This window comes from Corapipo altera, unplaced genomic scaffold (assembly GCF_003945725.1).
Source record: "Corapipo altera isolate COAL_440 unplaced genomic scaffold, ASM394572v1 58, whole genome shotgun sequence".
Taxonomy (NCBI): Eukaryota; Metazoa; Chordata; class Aves; order Passeriformes; family Pipridae; genus Corapipo; species Corapipo altera.
In genome coordinates this window covers 1,945,745-1,966,980 of record NW_020884898.1, presented here as the reverse complement: position 1 = coordinate 1,966,980, position 21,236 = coordinate 1,945,745, and positions in this window count along the sequence as shown.

The following is a 21,236-nucleotide window of genomic DNA, read 5'->3' as shown; positions in this document are numbered from 1 at the left end:
CAGCAGAAGTTCAGTAGTTCCAATTTTATGTTGAAATGTAGAAAGGACATTTCAACGAAGAAAGTGGCATTTATTATACCACAGGGTTTTGCTGCTCCTAAAATTGTTCTTGTCAGTTTTGCTAAAGCACATGAAAGGTAGAAACTTTTTGTCTATAATCACTGTGTAACTTTTTGTGCAATTTTTCCTTTGTTGGTTTTATAGGGAGACTGAAAATGCATCTGCTGAATGTAATGCTTCAAATATAGATCTTCTGCTATCTTATCATATCTTAAAGTGATTTTGAACAAGGTCTTCTTTCAGATGTAGATCAGACAAACAAGCAAGTAGCTGTTTGAGGAGGAAAAAAAGCAAAGTAAAATGTCCTTTTGAGTTTGTCATCTTTGTTAGTGGTGAGGACTCATCACTGATGGAAGAATTCTACTATTTAGATCATGCAACTTCTTACTGTTTGAACTGTTGAGCACTGAGGATCCTGTGCTTGCTACAGCAGGGAATATTTTCCTCCCACTGACCCTACCATGCTGAAATTCAAATGTTGACTACATCTTTCTTATTAAGAAAAGGACTTGCATTGACTTTCTTAAAAGCTGGTTTACTGCATGATTTGCATAAAGAGGGATAATTTTCCTAAGAACAGTAGCCATATTGCACTAAATGGAAGCCAAACCTGAGCAACTATGGTATTTTTTAAAATAAGGGTTAGGTACATTTTATATTATTATGCTTTGATGCCATAATACTTCTAATTTCTCCAAAGAAAAAAACAAAGTTATCATATAGAAAAGGTCTCTTGAAATATTTCCTTCTAGAAGGAAATCAATTCCTCCTGAAAGATCAGTTCTTATTTTATCCTTGCAACACTACCAAACTAATTTTGAAAACTCCATTAAGCCTCCAAAACACTTGCAAGTTGAGTTCAGTTTTTGCAGCCTTTGAAGTTAATCCATTGCTAGTAGTGATGTGGTCTATTCTATTCTATTCCATTCTATTCTATTTCAGAAGCAATAGGAGAGAAATTCTCAGGGAAAAAATCAGTCAAGTACAGAAAACTAAGTACACTAGTGATTACAGTTCTGAGAAATACCATGAGGTTTAGGTATTCACGTAGTGCCAGTCACTATGTTGACGTGATACAAACCTATGCAGTTCATTGATGCCTAGATCTTGCTTTTTATTTTAATATCTCTTGACAAGATTTCTGAAATTAATGTGATTGTCACTGAATTAACTCTTAGTTTTGCCTGCTTGTTCAGTTGCAGTCTTTCTTTAGCTATCTGACAGCAAATTCACTGTTTGGGCATTTAAGAGAACTCAGAATATCATGGGTTTGACTCAGTGCACTGCTCATGCCCCAGGGTACCCCCACTGATCTCTAGCTACTGCTGCAGAAAGATTTGGGTATCCAGTGGGTTGGTTTTGTTTTGTTTCTTAATCAAACTCGCTAGTCCTATCCAGGCATCTTTTTGATACCTGTCCCAGCACAAAATGCCTCTGCTCAGATAACTGAATTAAGGCCAAGGTATCAGGCAACAATTATTTTTCTTACGAGCCCAACATCCAAAGAGTGATGTGGCCTCACCTGCTCCAACAACAGACAAGTCCCTTCCCATGGAGTTGTCATCTTACATCACAACAGACTAATCTGATTTGATGATCATCAAACTCTTTAAAAACATGAGAAATTAAAGCATTACTTTTGCCTGGAAAGTAGCGACTATTGCTGGAGATCTCTCTCAGAAGTACAATTCACCCTTATAATTGCACCAACATGTTAAAGCAAACAGAGAAGTTGCTTTCCCTCCATTAACTGTCCTTTACAACCTCATTGCTCAGCTTTAATAAGAGCAGATCCCATGCAGAGAATCCAGAAGTAGATGGAGGAGAACCACTTTTATGAGCTGTAACTCCATCAAATCTTATCTGTAGTTAATTACTCTATGCCTCTTAAAAAGAAAATATCTAAACACTATAGTTTGTCTTTTATATGTTCTCCTTTCTAAGTAATTTTCACCTGTTATAATTCTGTCTAATATTATTCACCCCATTACATATCAGTGTGACTAAGGGTGGAAATAGGACTGCGTTATTTTTTTAAACTTTCAGATATTTCAACAAAAATGTGATATGATGCCTAAAATACAGGCCCAGAACGCCAACCACATTCTGGGCTGCATCAAAACCAGTGTGGCCAGCAGGTTTGGAGAGGTGACTGCAGAGTCTACTTTACTCTTGTGAGTCTCCACCTGGAGTACTGCATCCAGCTCTGGGGTCCTCAGAACAAGAAGGACATGAACGTCTTAAAGCAAGTTCAGAGGAGGTCCACAGAGATCATTAGAGGGATGGAATGCCTCTTCTGTGAGGAAAGGCTGAAAGAATTGGGATTGTTCAGCCTGGAGAAGTGAAAGTTACCAGGAGACCTTATCACACCCATTCAGTACTTCAAGGAGGCCTGTAAGAAAGATGAGGACAAACTTTTGAGCAGGGCCTGTTGCAATAGAAAAGGGGTAATGGTTTTAAGCTGAAGGAGAGTTGACTTAGATTACACATAAGAAAGAATTTTTTTGAAGTGAGGGTGGTAAAACAGTGGCACACATTGCCCAGAGAGGTGGTAGATGCCCCTTCCCTGGTAACATTTAAGGTCAGGTTGGATGGGGCTCTCAGCAACCTGGTTGAGATGATCTAGAGATGTCCCTGCTCTTCGCAGAGGTTTTAGACTTGATAGCCCTTAAAAGGTCCCTTCCAACTCAAACTACTCTATGACTCTATACACAAGAGATGGCAAACAGTTCCTCATATTTCAACAACTAAACATTCAGCCTTGGTAACTGGGAGAAAAACCCCAAAAGTTTAAAAGCACAGCAAGGACAGGTAAAGTTTCTCATGAAAGCAGGCAGTTCAGGACACACAGTATCCTAAACGTTTTAATATTGTCCATTAGAAAGAGTAAAGCAATTAGTCTCCACTGAGAATATCTGTCCACAAAAAAAAGCTTCAAAACCACTACCACTGACTTTCCATTTAAAACCTGAAATAGTGTGCTATTTTCATTTTAGAAGGAAGTCTTATTCTGAAGTAGAAAGCTTATTTTTCTGTATGCCTTAAAAACAGAAGAATCTGGGCTCAGAAGATTTCATTATTTTGTGCTTTACTACTTGGCCATGGAAAACCCAGCTGCCTCTCATACTGGCAAATCAGCTAATCACTGTGAAATAGCAATTGTTTTGAATGGATAATTGACTACAGGTGCAATGAATTTTACATCCATTTTGGGAGACAAAGACATAAAAAGAAGGTGGGGTTTGTTTTGGTTTGTTGGGCCTTTTTTTGTTGTTTGGGTGGAAGAGGTTTTTTGTTTGTTTTGTTTTTGATTTGGGTTTTTAAAATTTATTTATTTAAAACTATTTTCTTCCTTAGGCATCAATCCTTTAGAAGCTGCAATTGCTGGAACAACCTTATGCATTACCTTAGGAGACACACATTCCCTCAGCAACACTGTAGGGAACAGCAGAATTAAACAATCTGTTTCTTTTATATTATTCTGAAGAAAAAGAAGATGTAGAGTTTTGAGGGGGAAAGAGGAAGATACAGGTACACACTCTAAAATTGACAGTCAACTGGAGACATTTTAATTGACCACCTAATAAAATAAAACAGGCATACAGAAGCATCCTCGTATTCTATGCCGCACTGGATTTCTAAATGACACAACATATAGCCCCTTCCTCAGGATTCGTACACTATGCTGTGAAGTGGCAAAGAAGTTAAATAAATCAAGTAAGTAAAATGTGAGCAACAAATACTGCATAAAAAAGTCCATATGAACGAAAGTACTATATGCTATATAATATACACAGATCAAGAACTCTGAAGTGTTGAATCATTTGTCACAAGAGGTTTCAAAATTGGTCTGCAAATTATCCATTTAAGAATAAACATCCCCTGCTTTGCAACATATGGTATATTTAGGATTCCACACAACATCTGTTCAGCTTCACAAAGCAACCTCACACCACAGTTCAGCAATAGGAGGTAAAACAGTAGCTTCCCAGAAAGTACCAAGTCAGGAGAAATCTCACCCCCATACCTGGAACTACTAGAAAAGTCTTGTCTTGCCTTTCCCAAAAAAGGTATCATGGACATCCTTGATACACATTGATCACTTCATCAAACCCTTGAGGAAAAGTTATCTTTGCTTGATGAAGTCCACTGGATCTATAACTGGTATATTCCAGCTGTGCCTGCTGCTTAAGGAATTACCAGCAACATACTGGACGAGACATGGTACTTGAGATCTGAAAGAAGCTCTCATCAGAGGAAGACCACAACAATCTCCTGGTCTTTGATTTTCCTTGGGCATTCTTTCCTCAGAAGCAGTTTGCAGGGTTGAATCTCACTGACACTTAGTAAAAGCACATACGCACTTTAACAGTATGATTTCACAGTTGCTTTCACCACGGCAGCTCCTATTCTGCTGCCCCCTCCTCATCTACAGAATCCCCCAGGGAATCTGTTTATCTCTCCCCTCCTTTCCTAGGGTCAGCCTGGTGCTGTTTTTTCCTTCGGACTTCAGAATAACCAAGGAAAGTTACTGAGAGCTGTGTATGTAATTGTCCTCTTTCAGTACAACATACTGACAGCCTCCCATATGACATACCTTCCCCCAGGCACAGGGTGCAGCAACAGTCAGGTAATTCCTTCCCTTCCTCATTAGTATTGCAGCCCTGGAGATTTAATCTATTACACTTCTGAAGTGCAGGGCCAGCATACAGTGATATAAAGACATAGATTGATACCAGAATGTCCAACATCATATAAAATAAGCAGATTGCTTCAGATGAGTATCCTTTTTCCAGTAGTGGCCATCCACAAATAGCCAAAGGAGAGAAAGAAGAGGGTAATCATTTGATATACTTCTCCAGAGTATTATTCCAGCCACCAGCTATGCTCAGTTAAGGGATTTCTTGATCATTATGACATTCGTCTATCTAGTGACCCTCAATGGGTTTTACTTGTTCACTCTCTGCTTGAAATCCTGTATCGCCCATCTTGTAATGAAAGCGTCCTTTGGGAAGGAGTTGCACCACTTGTTGCATTAAGAACTAAGCTGAACAGAGTATTTCCTTCCTTTTCTTGAGAGAGTATAACACTGTTGAGGTGAAAAGAGCAATGCTATTTCTCACATTGGCAGAGATTCTTAAGCAGTCCATCTAGTAATGAAAGAAAAGAACAGGAAAAGGAAGAATATAGAAGGGAAGAATAAGATAAGAGGAAGAAGGAAAAAAAGGGATGGGAAGACAGTTTTCTGAGCTGAATATTTTAGTCAGAAAGATAAAGAATAGAACAAATATCTGGACTGTCATTTGGGTTTAATTTACTAGAGTAAGAGTGAACGAGAAATTTTCATTAAAGTCTTCAAAGAAAGGTTATTCCCTACCGTGTAGAAAGCATTTACATGTACACCTCCTATTAACTCTAATGGGAACTAGATATGCAAATCTTCTCAGAAAATTCCTACTGATTTTTGTGAATAAATCCTGCAAGAAAGGGTAGGTTAATAGGCCCATGGGTATAAAACAATTGCATGCTTATTAACCTCTGGGGTTTTTCTTGAAAATAGTTCTAATGACTAATGCTTTTTTTTTTTTTTTTTTTGGTAAAGTCATGAGGACATAGCTATGTCAGATTACCCCTGTGCTATCAGGTGGAAGGTGGTGCTTACAATTGCTAAACCACATAGCAGAGGATTTAGTCAAAGCTGGTCATCATCTAATTTGTGTCTGACAGTGGCTGGCGAACTTCACTCAGATTTGATTATTTCATTATTTCACAATAATTTGATGCCTTTGGTACTTTTTCCTCAAAATCAATTGCTTCACAGGTACATACACAGCTATTCATACATATTTACGAAAAAATATATGAATACTTATCTCTGTCCTGCTTAAGTCTATTCAATAATTTTAAATAATCATTGAGACTGGACACATGTCACTTAATTGTCCTCTTTCAAATGATGCATCTTAACATCTGGAAAGTAATGGTCCACATCCTCCTCTGGTGTAAAGCCAAAGATCACCAGGGAACCATGCCACTCCCTCAGTCACTACCTATTAGCACCAGAAGACCCCCTGATGTGTTCCTCAATGAGATTCCACTCTCTCTGTAGGCAGTGAATGCGCTCCTTAAACTGCAGATGATTACATCTTTAACAGCAAGAGTGCTTCAAACTCCTATGCCACCTTCCACTTGAAAAAGATGAATAGAAGGACTAGCTGGTAATTATGTAGTCTCCAACACTTCTTGGAATTAGGAAACTGCTTTTACACTCAATTTAGAAAAAATAAATTCTTGTGCCATGCTGCTCAGAATGTTTAGTCATGGAGTCTTGGAGACACACCACATGAGTTGATTTAACCATCTCTCTGTCCATATTCATGGCTTTATTTTGATCTTCTGTTTGATATTTAACTATTGTTTTTGCTGCTGGCAGAGATTTGCCTGTTAGAAGTGACCAATTTACCAATGAGACATGCATTTTCCTGGTCACCTGACAGACTTGGTGCTGCTTGGGCTGATTAGGAAGGCAAGACCACAGATGTCACTGTTTCACATGAAGGGTCCAAGAATTAAGTGACTGCGACTGAATCTCACAAGATGAGCTTAAAGCTACAGAGAATCTAACAAGGTGCATTCTGCCTTGATTTATATTCCTATGTCTGGGCATTATATAAATATCAGACCGTGTACTATCAAAATAATTAAATGGTGACTCTCTCACTGTAATTTCCACAAATATGGAAACAGAAAAGAAAACAATGAAGAGAATTCAGGACATTTAGGCTGAATGTCACTTCAGTTTTCTAACAGTGACCTCAGCTGGATCTTTTGCAGAGAGGACTGCTCTCTTACTTAGGAAAATTCTGCAGAAAGAAAAAACAGGAAAGTAAAAGAGCAAGGGCACATGTGCTTTCTTCTGTTGGATGGGAACCATACTGGCTGTTCACTGTAGCATCTAGTAGCTTCCTAACCTATACTGCTTCTGCAGTCACCAGACTGCTGCTCAATTTGATAAGGGGACATCACAACTGTGAGTAAACATGTATCTGTTGACTTTTTCTCTAATAGCATAAGTCATCCAAGATCTGCACACACAGCAACTGGCTTGGAACAGAAGGCGACAAACTACACAATATCCCTAGGAAATCAGACTATAATCTGCTAGGCCTACAGTGTCACGGTGCATGGGTCTTTCTGGCTGGAACACACTCTTGTTGTCCGTGAGACTCCACGCCTATCAAAGCTCTGATCAAAGCTTAGCAGGAGTCAAGTGCCAATCTGAAAACACGGCTGCCTTTATTTGCAATCAGCTTTAATGCAAAAAACCATCATTTTGATTCATTATTCCTGAAGCTGTTGAGGCTTCTGTGCCTTCTTGTATGCTTGCAGTTAACAGCAACACAATTTACAGCTTTTCCTTGAGTACTTCCACGCTCCCATACACTGTCGGAACGTGCTTAATGAAAGTAATTTCTGCAGAAGATAAGAACCACTTTTTCTTTACAGGGGCTTTAAATTGTAATGGTATATTAAACCACAACTATGGATTGGAAGGGAAAAAAACACAACGACATGATTAGGCACTGAAACACTCAGTAAAACTGTTACTTATAATGAGTAAGAAGATGAAGATGTACAAATAAAAGCACAGCATGCATTCTTTGAGCGTCCTTAATAATGAGAGGGACTGTAGGGCTTCAGTATTAAACAGCCGATGAGCAGCAGCCATTTACATCTGAGCAAATCGATCCTAGCAAGATTAGCAGAGCTGGGGGACAGATTTCAGGCCTTCGTTACTTTATATGGAGACAGATTTCAGACAGGACTGCCTCCTCACCTCCTGTAGTGTTATCTCTCAATACTGTCTTAGAGGTGATTTCTGTGCAGAGGTGATTTCTGGGGTTTTCAAGGAGGCCAAGGCTGATGAAAGGAAATGGGCACTTTGTTCCTACTGATCTGCAATGGAGCTGAAGCATCCGTCTTCCATCAATTTTTAAAATAAGCCCAGGTTTTTCTCTCCTTGGAAGGAACTAGTATGAATGCATTTGTTGGTTTTTACGCCACTGGAAACTGTATGAGTTTCTATAAATTGTTGGAAATACTTGACTAGTACATTTAAATGGTATTTTGAGGTTTTCTTTTTAAAAAAAATTGTAATGCATCAGAACCAAGAGTTTTGCAGCAGCAGAAGTGGGAATAGCTTTTCATGGAAAGCTGCCAATCTCCTGATATGTCTCCAGAAAAAGATAAGTGAAACTAGAAAATCAAGAGAGGTATCAATGGTGTTTTGATGTTGGCTTTTTTTTTTCTTTCTTTTAAGGCATACATAGAGTGAAAATAGTGGAAAAGATAGACCAAAATAAGACAATGGCAGGCAAGTTTCCAGCTCTGAAACCTTGAAGTTTTTATAGTCACCCCACACACCCTCTTTTGAGCTAAGAACCATAATATTCATCTATGCAGGGGATTCACATAGATGGTTTGTGGGAAGCTGAATGGGCTTTCACTGCAAAAAAATATTTCTCTTTTCTGGTCTGTGTAGGAGGACCCAGCTATTCTTTCCTATTTAATCAGCATATTCACTTAGAATGTGCTGACTGTTCTTGGATTCACAACTAAAAGGCAATATACCAGTTTCATTTAATCTAAAATGAAATGTGCAATTTAGAAAGCTAAATAAAGCAATGAAATATGTGATTATTTAATAGAAAATAATGATTTAAGATCCTGTTCAGCTGTCACTGAATTTTGTTTGCAACATACAATCCAAAGTAATTGTTTTCTAAATACACTGTACATATAGAGAACCATTTAATACACGCAGTTTGCCCATAGTGTTTCTGTAAATTGAGTGCATAATAATATATGCAGGCTAGACAACAGGAAATCTGATACACCTGGAAGGGCTGCTTGGGAGCTGTGGCATTGCCCTTGAGAAGACTGCAAGGCTGTCTTAACTGGCCAGAATAACAGAGAACAGGCAAGAGAACCTTGTAGGTAAGTTTTCTAAGATCTCTACTGAGAGATTTTCTTATACTATGGTTTACAAATATAACTGCAATACACAAAAGAAGTGAAGAATGGGAACCCTGGTTTTAGTACTAAATATTCACAAGGATTTGCATGTTACAGTCTGGTTCCATCCAAAAATTTCAGAGTTCTGTCTTCTCCTTCTTTCCTCCTTCCCTCTTTCATACCATTGATTTATTGGTACCAACTATATCCTATCTTTGATTAGGTTAATACATTTGACAAACTGAGCATATATTTCAGGGGGATCTTCCTAAGGTTACCATCTTTTCTGAATCCCTCTCCTTACAGTCTCTGGCTGCAGAAGACCCAGGACTACTTTTCCATCACATGGCATTTCATATGAGCCAATACATAGACATTCTCTAGGATGTTGTGATCTAGGGCCTATTTCTATCAAAAGAATTTCAACTGTGAGTCAAAGCTATTCTACCACCTATGTTCTTAAAAGAGACAGCTTGTAGGCCATAAGCCATGTACAGGGAGAAGGCAGACACAAAAGGCAAAGAGATGAGACCAAGTCAATATGAATAAGTTTAAAACAAAGTCAAAGCATTAGAGATTCGTGGAAAAAAACCAAAACCCTAGAGAAATGTCAAGATAAAAAAGCTAATGGGAGAAGTAAAGGAAGAAATGGCAGCTCTGCAAGATCAAGGGCCAGCCCATTTCAAGAGCTCTCAAGACTGATGCTTCCACACATGACAAGTGCCTGACCAGCCAAGATTCTCTGTGTCTGCCCTGAGAGTGATAAATATATTAATGCTCAGCCTAACAACATGTTCATCTTAGCTCATTACTGGGAAAAGGTAGGTATTTGCTATGTTACCTTGGCATACTTTGTAGAATATCATCTTGCTTTCAAATCCCCAAGCCTTGACAAAGGTGCCCACACAAAAGTCATCCATAGACATGAGGGTTACAGTGTGACAGAGGGAAATTATCCCCTCTCCTTAAATATTTAGTAACTGCATTGCATACTTCTCTCTCTCTCTCCGCGGTCTATCATGAAAAGAGAGGCAATGGGATGACTTAGAAACAATTTAATGGTAAGGTAAGTATCTCATCTGAGAGATTTGTTACCCTATTTCTTCTCCCAAAGAGAGATTTAGTAATCTTCTTATAAAGAGATGGAGAAACTGGCTCATTAAAGAGGGGAATTATCAGCATGGGTTCACTAAAAAGGAGTACTGTCAAAAGAATAAGACAGAGTGCATTGATGAAGACATCAGGACAGAAGCCAGTCTGATGTAATATAACCCATAATCCAGAAAGTCTTTTGACAGCATTTTTATGGGAAGTTAAGCAGAACAGGCCTAGTTTCTGGACTAAAAGTCAGAGCAATAATCTGCATATAAAGCTTACGGCTGAACTGAACGGCATTTGCAAATAGTGGTAAATCTCATTTTTAATGGGGAGATGGGATCTCTAGCAAAATTGAGTAGTAGGCCTGGTTTTACTTAACAGTTTTAATACATATATATATATATATATGTATTAAAACTGTTCAGAGAGTTATGTTGTATATATATAACTGTCTGAATAGAGGAACAGGTTTATATGCTGATTTTATGAAAGGAAGAACATAATTCTTATTAATTTATGTAAATATTAACACTCTCCTGTAATTGTGTCATAAACAACAAAAGTTACCTGGTGAAGGTTAAAAGCATTAGACAGATGGGCAAGATTCTCCTCCTTTCCTTTAAGACTAGCATAACAATTTTTATCCTTGCAAAGACACAGACCTGATTATAGCTGTGGTTATCTAGCACCTTCAGGATTTGTGCTTCTGAACTCCTGAAACTTGTGGCCAGAAAAGGAACACTTAAGGAATAGGGGCCTAATTTAAATCTTTTAAAATTAAAGCAAATAATTGATAGTTCTTTTGGCTTCCAGATTCTTATAAGCATAAAAGGGTATTTGCTTTCTGATAACTATTAGACAGGTTGAGGTTAAATCTTCCAGGTTATAAAGGAGATTAAAGAGAGAGAGTCAATGCACTGTGTTGTAGTACTGATGCTTCCAGAAATGCTCTAATATAGAGATGTCTCTCAGATTGCTCTGCTCACAGTGGTTCCTCTGAGTCATTTGTTACTCATATGAACCTCTCCTCTACCCATGCAAAGTCCATGTGTCACTAGAGGTGAACTGCTCTTCCCATGAGCTCAGGGTGCTGCATGGAACAAGCCTGACAGTTTCCATGGTGATGTGCTTCTTTCTAGGGAGGGAAGATCTGTGCAGGTCATACAACTATGAACAGCTTTAAAGAAGGGAAGAAGGACAGAAGCTGCTTCACTTCCCTCTTTTCCCTTTCTTCAGCCACTATTACATTTGTTCAGGTCTGAAGGGATGGGGAGAGTTGCAGTGAGAAGAAGTGGTCAGAGAGGAACCATCTACATAGGCAACAGGGTCATGACAAAAACAAAGAAAACCAAAACCTGTTACACTCAGGCCAACTTTAGGATAAATACAGACTGCTGACCAGTCCAAAGGGGTATATAGAAATTAGTACAGTACTTGTTTAAATTCATTACTTATTCTGAATCCACTAGTTCAAAAAGGTAGAAATTACTGAGAATTTCTTTCAGAAGAATGTCAACTTTTGCTAGTGTTAGAGCGACAAACAGGATACCAATAAAGAGAATAAAGATAATTTTATAAATGGATTTAGTGGACATTTTATTGTACTATTTTGCAGCTGTATATGCTATACAATTGACAGTTTAGATGAACTCTAGTCTCCAAGGCTGACTGAAATACTGTGGAAGTGAAGAGTAGCCAAAGTGAGATTGTTCACTTCAACATGACCTCAGGGGTCTCAGTCAAGTTTTAAGTGAAGAGTTGCCCATGGCCCAGAAAATCACAGTCCCAGGAAAATATTGAACTTCAAATGAGGGCACCCAAGGCCTATCTGGAGCTGAAGACTCCAATTCTCTCTGATGACAGATGTAAAACATTCAACTTTTTTAAAATAGGAGTAATAGGATGCTTTGTGAGAATGGAAAATGTAATTGGGGAGGAATGATGGAATGATGCATAGTAATTGTTGTCTAGGTAATCAAGGACATAGTTCTGCCAGCTGAGCCACTGAGAGTGAAGTGACAACACAATCTTTCTCTAATTTAAAGTCTGATTCCATTGTGGAGCAATTAATTTATCAGTTCACAAACAAAAGGTTGACACTTGGATCCCAGCAGAGCAGGGAGCATGATTTAATCTCGCCTTGCAAAATTCTTCTCACCCATTCAGCCAAGGGAGTTTGTTTCTTGGCAACCATGCAACTATCATTAGTTTTTAATTATCAGTATAAATGGTATACAGGCATAAATAGTGCTGGGGATAACCCATTTCCCTGTCATATTTGCAGGGTTGCTTTAATCCTATCTATTATTACATATTGGAGTACAATATTGAGTGCACAGAGTGGAGTGGATTTCCAAAGCATGGATCCTGAGGATATAGGATACAAGGATGCTTGAGTGGTGTTGAGCACTGGCCTAACTGAACATGGACCAGCATCCTGCAAAAGGGGAGTGATGGTAAGACTTGATATAAAGGAGAAAGCCATCACCCTTGTAAGTGGGAAGCTGATGCTGACAGGACAAAGCTAAAAGGGGAGAGCAATAAGGTGGCCCACTGAGCCATCTGTTCCCAGATGTGAGGAATGTGGTTAACAAAAGAGGAAGAATTTGAAATCTTAGTACATGGATGAAACTGCTAGTACTATGGGAACATGGCAGGGCAATTTGTAGGACTGATACAATAGTAAGAGCATGAGCAGGCATGACAGGCAAGCAAAAGGGAGAAAGGGTTGCAAAACATATGAGGAAATGGTAGATGCTTGCTCTAACTTTAGGTGAAGAGTCAGAGTTGCAAGAAGTTCTGAAGGAGGAAAAAAAAAAAGGGAGGGGGATTTTCCAGCAGCACCCTATTACAGATTTTTAGCTGGAAGCACAGAATTAATTCAGCTGTACTTGGGAACAGATTAAAACATACAAAGCACAACATTGGTTAGAAGAGGTAACCAGAAGTTATCACATGGTATTTTCTAGGATGGTATTGTAAAACAAGAACAATCCATAATGTTGTTGGGATGAATGTTTATATATGCATACATATATCTCCAATTAGTCAATTTTTTTTCTGCCAAGCAAAGGAGCATTTCATGTCACCCACCTCTGCAAAAGCCAACAGTAGTTCATCAAGCATTTGATGATGTCCCAGTTCCCAAATTACCTAATCTCTGCACAGAAAAGCAGTTCCCAAATTACCTAATCTCTGCACAGAAAAGCAACCCCGGTGCCACTGCCATACACTGAGTGGGTAGAAGCTTTTTGGAACCCATTTCCCTGTTGCAAGACTGAACATACACGGAATTGCCAAAAAGAACACTTATGCCAAATTAACTTTACCATAATGGCAAGATGGCTTTTGGGATCCACTCAAGCCAGAAGGTAAGATGGAAACAACATATTTGGGGGAAATATAGTACTAGGAGAAATAGCTGTGTATTTCCCCCTCATTCAAACTGGGAAGAACTAGTTGGAAAGTCTCAACATTTGTAAAATATCACAAAAGACTACTGCTAAGTAAAGGATGGTGTGAAATTATGAAAGTAGGGATCGATGGACTTAAAGAAAAATAAATTTAAAAACCGTAAGGAAGATTTTGTTAGGAATATAATCCAAGGGATAAAGGTGTATTGTTTGAGAGTTGGCACTACTGAGAGAGGCTATATTAAAGACACAGTGTTGAAGTGTCCCAGATGAAAGATAAGAACCACTATGAGAGAATATTACAACTGTATCGAAAGATCATTACAGATCACAGATCTGAATATCAGCAAGGCATTGCAAAAAAGCAGAAACAGGATACATAGCTGAAGATGAGTATAAAGGAACAGCAGAAGCATGAAAATATACAATTTAAAAAAAAAAAAGTGCCGCATAGGAGAAAACAGCAAAAAGCAGAATTAAATAAGTAAATATGTGAGAAGCCCAGGGAGGCAAAGGCGAACACAAACCCACAGCTGACAGGAAAGGAGAGCAACCAACAGCTGCTGTAAAGAACACTGGATTTATATTGCCTTTTGTTCCATCTTCAGGTAAAAGGTGAAGTACTTTCAGATGGATTAGATATACTTGCATAAATGATGTATGATGAAATCCACCAATATTTAAAGAACAGTACTAAAGCAGTTAGTGTCAAAAAGTGATGAAGTGTGGAGAGATCCCAAGGGATTGAAGGAGGAAAAGGAAAGCTTAGAAGAGACTCAGAAAACTACAGAATAGTCAGAATGCTTTTGTTTTTTAGAAGAATTCTGAAACAAATGAGTAAACACTTGTTTCAAATACTAAATTTTGTAAAGGACTGAGAAACATTCCAGTGGAGTGGTCCAAAGCAAATTCTGTGAAATCCTTACCTTTCCTGTTTCTTATTTTATTTTATTTTATTTTACTTTACCATAATATCTGGCCAAACAGATTAGGAAAGAAACCCATGACATATGAATCTTAATGTCAATACGATTTCTGACATTGTCCTCTATGCCACTATTGTGAACAAAGACAGAAGAACTGTTCTCCTAACATTATAAAAGTGGGGGCAGAACTAGGGGTGTCCTTTCCAGGGTGATTCTTGCAAATCATATCCTAAATTTGGGTTTATGCATTATTCGCATACAATAAACAACAGTATTTGTGGATGGCATCATATTAGAGGGATGACAGGACTGGAATGCAAATTGATCTTCGTACAGTGAACAAATATCTGAAATCAGTAAGACAAACACTGTTGAGACAAGAAGAGAGCACTGTACTTAAAAAAAAGAAACCAAATGCTTGAATAAAAGCAGGGAATAAGTGACCATGCTGCTAAAAAGGAACTTGAATGTGATGGACCACAAACTAAATATGCAACGCTATTTCAAAAAATCAATCAATCAATAAATAAAATCATATATTTCACCTTCAAGGTACATAAAACATAGAAAGCCATTTGTAATGCTGATGTGTATTTCAGTGTGTAAGTGGCTGTCTATACTAAATAATTGAAACAATGTGGTGTAACTTGCCCCAAAGAAGAGCTAAGTGAGACATGAGGTGAGTGAGAGAGTTGGAAGGTGAGAGACTTGGAAGGTAAGTGACAGGCAGGAACTGGCTACCAGAAGAGGATGCAAAACAGTCTTTACTGAATGGTTTTGAGCAACTGACTTCTGAGAAAAGGTCAAGGTATACTAGGATAGTGACACTCTGTGGAAGTGTGAAGATGATTATTTCTCAGGAGCTTTTCAGGCTTTCTATGTCTGTGATTCTAGATTCATGTGACAACAGGGCCTTCACCAGAATTTCCTTAAAAGACAAGTTGTCTGAAGTTAGGCTCCTTTGAAAAAAAAATAAATTAAAAGTACTCTAATGATGTAGGCCTTGGTTAAATAGTCATCTGGGCAACAGCTCAGGAGTTTTCTCTTTCGTCAGGTCAGGGTTTCAGCCAAAGGCATCAGCGTTGCCCTCGCCTGTTCTGGTAAACCAAAATTGTGTGCAAAATGAAAGAAGGACTAGACTCACAATATTCTAGATCTGTTTTTGGAAAAGCAGCTATACCTGCTGTGAGGCAGGGATGGTCCAGGTGAGCACAAGCAAAGCAATGTAGATGCTCTTGACAAAAGGCCATAGCAATACTCAACAAGTGTCAAGAAATGCTTTCTCAGAAATTTCATGTTTCTTTTCCTCAGCACCCGGCTATAAGCTTAGTTTTCTGCCAAGTAAGTTTATTAACTTAGCCAGCCAGTAAAAATTGATTCTGATCATCCTTTTCCCAGCTCATAACTGGGTCTATTTTGAGGTGCTGGTCATTAGCATCTTTCATTTTCAGACCTCTGTGGTTCCAGCTCTTGATAGAAATGCCAAACTGCGATGGTAAGATGTATTATCATTTGCATTTCATCTTGCTGAAGGATGTTTTCCATTGTTGTTATTATCATATAAATTAGAGCCTCAACTAAAAACGGCAATGCCATGCAAGACTAATAGTGCCATAAAAAAAATTTATTCTAGTACTCTTTAAAAACATTGATTTAAAAGAACAATAAAATCTGATTTTTGTCTGCTGCTGCAAAGTAGCATTTGGTTCATTCTAAATATCGAACAGTAGAAAGTTAAAAACCCTCATATGACGAATGAAGCAAAAGATACAAAGACACCACCATGAAACTTTGTATCAGGGAGAGCAACAATCATTGTCCACTCCTGAGAGAAGAATACTGATTTATTAATTAGGAAACTTTGGTGTGGTTTTGCTTTTGCTGTGGTTTGTTTGTTTCTTTGTTTCTTTAACACTTGGAAAAGCATCTAATTCAATACCAAATTTCTTGGATGAGAATGAAAACAAGGCTTTTTTGAAAGGTATCATGCTCATATAAGTACATAACTTAGGCAGTATATGCAGCTTTAAGGTATCCTGTACCACATCAGAAATACTGTTTGGCTATAACTTTGATCTGTCAAGAAATGAATTTGCCTGTTCCCATTTCTTTAAGAAATTCCTCTGGTAAGTTAATTTTGCACCAACAAGCTCTATGACAGATCAAATGTCACCTGTTGTCCTCACTTGCTTAACTTTATTCAGATTAGGCATCGTCTGTCCTTCCACAGCCAGCATAAAGCTGGCATAAAGCTCAAAGCCTACATAAGCTCTTGCTAATTTGGCAGCAATGTGACAGAAATTCAACACTGAATCTGGATCAAAAATTGTACTGCTGAGAGATCCATTCATGCACACACCTGGTATGGCAGATCAGAGACACATGGCTTAAGGAGAAGGCTAGCAGTGTATGAACTAGATAAAGTCGAAGTGAAAAGAGTTATAAGCAGTTTCATACCCAAAATGTGGTAGTGCTGGGAAACGGGATGAGATGACAGCTATGGGACCATGCAAGAGCTGGCTGGAAGAGACTTATGGCAAGCACTGTCAATCGCAACATTGTATGGGGACGTCTCCACGTGTTGAGCACTAGAGAAACAAACAGTAGTTTGCAGGTAGAAAGTGTTGCTGCCCAAGAAACCACCCAAGAAACTTCTTAGAGGGTTGAGTATAGTTCAGCAAACAATTCCCACAAACTCTCAGCTCTACACAGGCACCACTGGAGATCCAAGGTAAGGACCTTTCCTTTCAAATACAAACATGCTGTCCTTGGGCAGAACAATCAGAAAAGTGATAGATGATGGAGCAATTAATCTCCTGCATTTAGTGGTGCTGAGTCACATGTGATAAAAAGACTCTTACTGTGCTCATTCTGCAAACCCTAAGAGCTTCACTCCCCCGACCACAGCACACAGGGTTGTTTTTAGCTACAAGGGACTTATCAAAGCCCCGATAAAATGAATACATTAAGGTAGATAAAGATGCAGCCTTCTTTACTGTAGGATCTGAGCACTGATATCTAACATTTATCCTCACAACACTCCCAGGATGAAGCACCTGGGCAGAGATGGCTAGAAGCTGTATGCTCAGAGCTACTTAGCTCTTCCAGCGGGTAGTTTTTGAAGCTCTAGACCTTCAAATTCAGTGCCACAGTCAGTCTCAAAACTTCCTTCGGCAACTAGAGCTTTAAGTTAGATGATGGTCTCAGATCTTCCCTCCAGCTACTCCTCTAAGATTTGTGACACTTTAAAGGCAGTCCAAGTTTCTACAAGTTGACGCATAGAAAACAGCTAAGATACTGAAAGCACAACATGAGCTGGCTGGGCTGTTTGGAACTCTAGATCAGAACCTGGAATCTATGAAGAAAGACTTCTAAATGAGTTTTTTCTCCATCTCAGAGGTTTTTAAAGGTAGGTGTGTTCCTTTTTTGCAGACTGGGACTTTAGAGACACATGAAACTAAGGCTGAAGGGATTAATGGTGAAGTCATTTAAGCTACAAACCTGTATGTGGTCTCTTCCAACCTTACCTGTTCTGTGATTATGTGATAACTGAACTAAAAATCACAGAATGATTTGGGTTGGAAAGGACCTTTAAAGAGCATCTAGTCCAAGAAGTCAGACTGAACCTGACATTTCCAGGTATTTACTTGAAGATTCTTGGAGAGAAGTAAAAGGTAGCAACATGGTGATGTAGGAATTCTCAGACTGAGTAGAGTTAAAAATCTCCATGCTAAATCAAGTGAGCTGAATTCTGAAGATGCCTGACTTGAATTTCAGTTAAGTGTTGAGCAGCAGGTAAACAAGTTTGCGTTGAGCCTTGCACTGACTACAATGACCAAATAGCTTTCTTCTAAAAAGGAGAGCTCACTACTTTTCTGAAGAACCTAATTAGAAGTAACAGCATTAGCATCAGATGCATTGGCATGTCTATGAGATAAACATGATGTTGCTCAAAAATGCTAGTTCAAGTGTCCAAAGCCACTAAAATAGTCTTGTATCCAGGATACCAAGCTCTGTTTCACTGCAAGGTAATGCCATTGCCCATTTGATCTGAGGGCACTAGTAGTAATTCCTCCTTGTGTTCAGCAGTGTGCACACACAGCAGTGCAAATGAGCCACCATGGGCTGGATAAATCACACAGGGCAGTCAGTGTCAGAAAAGAACATTAAGCTTCCTTAGTCCAAAGCTTTGCCACTCTCTCTGCTGCACTGCCCTCCAGCACGGGGAGGCAAGGGGAATGGCTGGGCATCAAACACAAACCTTTACACATCTCCTTGCAGCCATATGGGGAAAACTTAGAAATGAACACTTAGGCATGGCATAGTTGCAAGGGCAAGAGAAGTCACAGCAGGATGGGGTCCTTTTAGTAGCCACATTCTTCCCTTGCAGTGCCAAGATCCCAGTAGTAACTAAAGCCTAAACGTAGCAGTGCAAAAGAAAAACATTTCTACAGAGGAAATACTAAAGTGAAGCAACATCCTGACAACTCATAAACCCAGTGCTCATGTATTTGGCTGAATTTAAATAATTCTTATAGGCAGTGACTGTTATTCCTTGACATTAGTCTATATGTGAAGCTCTCAACAAGTGAATATTTCTGCTCTTTCTGATTTACTGTGCATGCATGACCTTCTCTCTAAACCTGACAGTAAATATTCTGTTTGTTTATTTGCTTGAATAAAAGGGAAGGACCAAGCCCAAGGCTGCAAAGTCAGTATAAGAGTCAAATTTATTCAGAGAACATGCACAAGGATGTAGTAGATAAAAACAACAATTTAGGGTGAGGGTATATAAAGCAGAGCAGAGAGGAAGGGTTTTTAGTCACCATTTTATATGCAGTCAATTTTCCTGCTATCACTGACAATCCCAACCCTAAGTGTTTCCATGAAAATATAGACAGATGCTTAAACATTTGCCAACCTGCTAACTCACTGGCAAAATAAGCACAGAAGTGTGTAATATGATACCTTACAGATTCTCAGGTGCCGTTATCCTCGTTTCTTAAGACTTCAGCAAACAGGATGATACAGGAGCAGCACTATCCTGCCCTGAGGTGAGGTTGTGTCGTTCTGAAAGACAGAAGAGTTTATGTGGAACCACTACATCTCTCACGGCCGAGCAGCACTAGGTGGCACTGGTGGTATTCGTACACGTTTTCAGCTGCCTTTCGATTTCGAAAAGGCATCCACGGGTACCTTTCCACTTACAGCAAACAAGAACGTGGTGGAAAACAGGTATTTCTCAGTGGTTTCTGAGCCAAAGACGAAAAAAAGCCCTCCTTTTTCCATATTACTGGGGTCTAACGAAAGACTGACTGATATTCACGTTCTCTCTCAGCACTGTTTGACTGGGTCTTTAGCTTGTTAACCTCACTTTCATGGTATTTAATGATTACAAGCTAACTGATAGAAATACTATGTTGCACATAATGGTGTCTTTATAACCATTGATTACGCACTTGTATTACATGTGAGAGGTGCCAAAGGGCTGGATTCCATGATGGTGAGCTATCAGTGCTGATCGATGGCATCAATACCCCTACCTCAAAGTGTAGTCAGACTTATTTGAAAGTGCTAACACTACACAGGGGTTAGCAGCATCACAAACTATCCTTCTCTAAACCGACTTTAGAAACTCCCTAAAGGTTGCTTGTCAGTATGTTTACTTGCTCCCAAATTCAAGAAAAGAAAAACAGATTGAAGTAGCAATAAGCAGGAGAGGAAATGACTTTCCTTGGAGATCATGCGTTAAAGCAAATTGAAGCACAACTCAAAAACTGTACAAGAGAAATCATTTGGGTGTGGCCAAGACAATCAAAGCACTAGCAAGGAACTGCCACCAAATAAGCAAGCTTTGCAATGAAGGTCAGCACTCAATCACACTGGTTTTAGATTACCTTCTTGCTCTGGGTTCTAGTTAAAAAAAAAAATAAAAAAAATAAAATAGGGTAATTCAGAGAAAGATAAGAATTTGCTTTATCTAAAGAACATAAGGTGATTAAGCTTTCTTTACTATAAATCTGCTAAAAGACGCTCTTTCCAGTCAGTCAAAGTACTTGCACAGCAGTACTGGTTTCAGCCTGTGAAATCTTTCTTAGCAATGGCAATTTGAGCACAAGGTTCATCTCTATGTGACACACAACAACCCATCCATGAAGTGCTTTGTTTTGCATCTACCTTGCAGAGACCACAGAGCCCCAGCACAGTCCCTGCTCCTGCTGCTGAGAGCCTGGTGCTACCATCTCCTAACCTCATTTTTGAGAGATGACATGTGTAGGTAGAAGAGGTGCAAGGCAGGAAAACAACTTGAAGCACCTTTTGTAAATCCCTGGAATATTTTGTAAATCACTGGAATATTTAATTTATTTTAATATGAAAGCTGATGGAAAGTGACTGTCCAGTGACACATCTGAAGGTCCACCTCTGCCCCCTCCTGATCTGATCAAGCTGGAAATTTCCCCAAGATACAGGCTGTCTAAGCACACAGGTGGGCAATTGTACTTGATATTCAACCTTTCAGTTGTCTTTTCTTTTTTGCACATTTCTGTAAAAGCCCCAACCACCCAGTGTGTAGTTTCTAATTTAGAGACAATACCAAAAAACCATGAATCAGAGACTCTAATCTTCCATTATCTGTTTTGAGTCAAAATAAACAGAAAACTATCACAAAACATTGTTTTATAGTTCCCTAGCACATCTGCAAACCAAGATTTTTCATGGGAAA